A 5,465-nucleotide genomic window follows, 5' to 3' on the forward strand; every position below is an offset into this window, starting at 1 on the left:
GAAGTAAAATAATGCTAAGAGTGATGTGTTTTGTAAACAACAATGAAGTAAAATCATGCTAAGTGTGATGTGTTTTGTTAACAACACTGAAGTAAAATCATGCTAAGAGTGATGTGTTTTGTTAACAACAATGAAGTAAAATCATGCTAATAGTGATGTGTTTTGTAAACAACAGTGAAGTAAAATCATGCTAAGAGTGATGTGTTTTTTAAACAACGGTGAAGTAAAATCATGCTAAGAGTGATGTGTTTTGTAAACAATGGTGAAGTAAGATCATACTAAGAGTGATGTGTTTTGTAAACAACAGTGAAGTAAAATCATGCTAAGAGTGATGTGTTTTGTAAACAACAGTGAAGTAAAATCATGCTAAGAGTGATGTGTTTTGTAAACAATAGTGAAGTAAAATAATGCTAAGAGTGATGTGTTTTGTAAACAACATTGAAGTAAAATAAAGCTAAGAGTGTTGTGTTTTGTTAACAACAGTGAAGTAAAATCATGCTAAGAGTGATGTGTTTTGTTAACAACAGTGAAGTAAAATCATGCTAATAGTGATGTGTTTTGGTAACAACAGTGAGGTAAAATCATTCTAATAGTGATGTGTTTTGTTAACATTGGTGAAGTAAGATCATGCTAAGAGTGATGTGTTTTGTAAACAACAGTGAAGTAAAATCGTGCTAAGAGTGATGTGTTTTGTAAACAACATTGAAGTAAAATAAAGCTAAGAGTGATGTGTTTTGTTAACAACAGTGAAGTAAGATCATGCTATGAGTGATGTGTTTTGTAAACAACAGTGAAGTAAAATCATGCTAAGAGTGATGTGTTTTGTAAACAACAATGAAGTAAAATAATGCAAAGAGTGATGTGTTTTGTAAACAACAGTGAAGTAAAATCATGCTAAGAGTGGTGTGTTTTGTAAACAACAGTGAAGAAAAATAATGCTAAGTGTGATGTGTTTTGTAAACAACAGTGAAGTAAAATCATGCTAAGAGTGATGTGTTTTGTTAACAACAGTGAAGTAAAATCATGCTAATAGTGATGTGTTTTGGTAACAACAGTGAGGTAAAATCTTTCTAATAGTGATGTGTTTTGTTAACAACAGTGAAGCAAAATCATGCTAATAGTGATGTGTTTTACTAACAACAGTGAAGTAAAATCATTCTAATAGTGATGTGTTTTGTTAACAACAGTGAAGTAATATTATGCTACGAGTGATGTGTTTTGTAAACAACAGTTAAGTAAAATCATGCTAAGAGTGATGTGTTTTGTAAACAACAGTGAAGTAAAATAATGCTAAAAGTGAAGTGTTTTGTAAACAACAATGAAGTAAAATCATATTAATAGTGATGTGTTTTGTTAACAACAGTGAAGTAAAATCATTCTAATAATGATGTGTTTTGTTAACAACAGTGAAGTAAGATCATGCTGAGAGTGATGTAATTTGTAAACAACATTGAAGTAAAATAATGCTAAAAGTTATGTGTTTTGTTAACAACAGTGAAGTAAGATCATGCTAAGAGTGATGTGTTTTGTAAATAACAATGAAGTAAAATCATGCTAAGAGTGATGTATTTTTTAAACAACAGTAAAGTAAGATCATGCTAAGAGTGATGTGTTTTGTTAACAACAGTGAAGTAAGATCATGCTAAGAGTGATGTGTTTTGTAAACAAGGGTGAAGTAAAATCATGCTAAGAGTGATATGGTTTGTAAACAATGGTGATGTAAGATCATGCTAAGAGTGATGTGTTTTGTAAACAACAGTGAAGTAAAATCATTCTAAGAGTGATGTGTTTTGTAAACAACAGTGAAGTAAAATCATGCTAAGAGTGATGTGTTTTGTAAACAACAGTGAAGTAAAATAATGCTAAGAGTGATGTGTTTTGTAAACAACAATGAAGTAAAATCATGCTAAGAGTGATGTGTTTTGTTAACAACAATGAAGTAAAATCATGCTAAGAGTGATGTGTTTTGTTAACAACAATGAAGTAAAATCATGCTAATAGTGATGTGTTTTGTAAACAACAGTGAAGTAAAATCATGCTAAGAGTGATGTGTTTTTTAAACAACGGTGAAGTAAAATCATGCTAAGAGTGATGTGTTTTGTAAACAATGGTGAAGTAAGATCATACTAAGAGTGATGTGTTTTGTAAACAACAGTGAAGTAAAATCATGCTAAGAGTGATGTGTTTTGTAAACAACAGTGAAGTAAAATCATGCTAAGAGTGATGTGTTTTGTAAACAATAGTGAAGAAAAATAATGCTAAGAGTGATGTGTTTTGTAAACAACATTGAAGTAAAATAAAGCTAAGAGTGATGTGTTTTGTTAACAACAGTGAAGTAAAATCATGCTAAGAGTGATGTGTTTTGTTAACAACAGTGAAGTAAAATCATGCTAATAGTGAAGTGTTTTGGTAACAACAGTGAGGTAAAATCATTCTAATAGTGATGTGTTTTGTTAACAATGGTGAAGTAAGATTATGCTTAGAGTTATGTGTTTTGTAAACCACAGTGAAGTAAAATCATGTCATGCTAAGAGTGATGTGTTTTGTTAACAACAGTGAAGTAAAATCATGCTAATAGTGATGTGTTTTGGTAACAATAGTGAGGTAAAATCATTCTAATAGTGATGTGTTTTGTTAACATTGGTGAAGTAAGATCATGCTAAGAGTGATGTGTTTTTAAACAACAGTGAAGTAAAATCGTGCTAAGAGTGATGTGTTTTGTAAACAACATTGAAGTAAAATAAAGCTAAGAGTGATGTGTTTTGTTAACAACAGTGAAGTAAGATCATGCTAAGAGTGATGTGTTTTGTAAATAACAGTGAAGTAAAATCATGCTAAGAGTGATGTGTTTTGTAAACAACAATGAAGTAAAATAATGCTAAGAGTGATGTGTTTTGTAAACAACAGTGAAGTAAAATCATGCTAAGAGTGGTGTGTTTTATAAACAACAGTGAAGTAAAATAATGCTAAGAGTGATGTGTTTTGTAAACAACAGTGAAGTAAAATCATGCTAAGAGTGATGTGTTTTGTTAACAACAGTGAAGTAAAATCATGCTAATAGTGATGTGTTTTGGTAACAACAGTGAGGTAAAATCTTTCTAATAGTGATGTGTTTTGTTAACAACAGTGAAGTAAAATCATGCTAATAGTGGTGTGTTTTACTAACAACAGTGAAGTAAAATCATTCTAATAGTGATGTGTTTTGTTAACAACAGTGAAGTAAGATTATGCTACGAGTGATGTGTTTTGTAAACAACAGTTAAGTAAAATCATGCTAAGAGTGATGTGTTTTGTAAACAACAGTGAAGTAAAATAATGCTAAAAGTGATGTGTTTTGTAGACAACAATGAAGTAAAATCATGTTAATAGTGATGTGTTTTGTTAACAACAGTGAAGTAAAATCATTCTAATAATGATGTGTTTTGTTAACAACAGTGAAGTAAGATCATGCTGAGAGTGATGTAATTTTTAAACAACATTGAAGTAAAATAATGCTAAAAGTGATGTGTTTTGTTAACAACAGTGAAATAAGATCATGCTAAGAGTGATGTGTTTTGTAAATAACAATGAAGTAAAATCATGCTAAGAGTGATGTGTTTTTTAAACAACAGTAAAGTAAGATCATGCTAAGAGTGATGTGTTTTGTTAACAACAGTGAAGTAAGATCATGCTAAGAGTGATGTGTTTTGTAAACAACGGTGAAGTAAAATCATGCTAATAGTGATATGGTTTGTAAACAATGGTGATGTAAGATCATGCTAAGAGTGATGTGTTTTGTAAACAACAGTGAAGTAAAATCATGCTAAGAGTGATGTGTTTTGTAAACAACAGTGAAGTAAAATCATGCTAAGAGTGATGTGTTTTGTAAACAACAGTGAAGTAAAATAATGCTAAGAGTGATGTGTTTTGTAAACAACAATGAAGTAAAATCATGCTAAGTGTGATGTGTTTTGTTAACAACACTGAAGTAAAATCATGCTAAGAGTGATGTGTTTTGTTAACAACAATGAAGTAAAATCATGCTAATAGTGATGTGTTTTGTAAACAACAGTGAAGTAAAATCATGCTAAGAGTGATGTGTTTTTTAAACAACGGTGAAGTAAAATCATGCTAAGAGTGATGTGTTTTGTAAACAATGGTGAAGTAAGATCATACTAAGAGTGATGTGTTTTGTAAACAACAGTGAAGTAAAATCATGCTAAGAGTGATGTGTTTTGTAAACAACAGTGAAGTAAAATCATGCTAAGAGTGATGTGTTTTGTAAACAATAGTGAAGTAAAATAATGCTAAGAGTGATGTGTTTTGTAAACAACATTGAAGTAAAATAAAGCTAAGAGTGTTGTGTTTTGTTAACAACAGTGAAGTAAAATCATGCTAAGAGTGATGTGTTTTGTTAACAACAGTGAAGTAAAATCATGCTAATAGTGATGTGTTTTGGTAACAACAGTGAGGTAAAATCATTCTAATAGTGATGTGTTTTGTTAACATTGGTGAAGTAAGATCATGCTAAGAGTGATGTGTTTTGTAAACAACAGTGAAGTAAAATCGTGCTAAGAGTGATGTGTTTTGTAAACAACATTGAAGTAAAATAAAGCTAAGAGTGATGTGTTTTGTTAACAACAGTGAAGTAAGATCATGCTAAGAGTGATGTGTTTTGTAAACAACAGTGAAGTAAAATCATGCTAAGAGTGATGTGTTTTGTAAACAACAATGAAGTAAAATAATGCAAAGAGTGATGTGTTTTGTAAACAACAGTGAAGTAAAATCATGCTAAGAGTGGTGTGTTTTGTAAACAACAGTGAAGAAAAATAATGCTAAGTGTGACGTGTTTTGTAAACAACAGTGAAGTAAAATCATGCTAAGAGTGATGTGTTTTGTTAACAACAGTGAAGTAAAATCATGCTAATAGTGATGTGTTTTGGTAACAACAGTGAGGTAAAATCTTTCTAATAGTGATGTGTTTTGTTAACAACAGTGAAGCAAAATCATGCTAATAGTGATGTGTTTTACTAACAACAGTGAAGTAAAATCATTCTAATAGTGATGTGTTTTGTTAACAACAGTGAAGTAATATTATGCTACGAGTGATGTGTTTTGTAAACAACAGTTAAGTAAAATCATGCTAAGAGTGATGTGTTTTGTAAACAACAGTGAAGTAAAATAATGCTAAAAGTGAAGTGTTTTGTAAACAACAATGAAGTAAAATCATATTAATAGTGATGTGTTTTGTTAACAACAGTGAAGTAAAATCATTCTAATAATGATGTGTTTTGTTAACAACAGTGAAGTAAGATCATGCTGAGAGTGATGTAATTTGTAAACAACATTGAAGTAAAATAATGCTAAAAGTTATGTGTTTTGTTAACAACAGTGAAGTAAGATCATGCTAAGAGTGATGTGTTTTGTAAATAACAATGAAGTAAAATCATGCTAAGAGTGATGTATTTTTTAAACAACAGTAAAGT

The sequence above is a fragment of the Salvia splendens genome, chromosome 5 (assembly GCF_004379255.2).
Source record: "Salvia splendens isolate huo1 chromosome 5, SspV2, whole genome shotgun sequence".
Classification (NCBI taxonomy): Eukaryota; Viridiplantae; Streptophyta; class Magnoliopsida; order Lamiales; family Lamiaceae; genus Salvia; species Salvia splendens.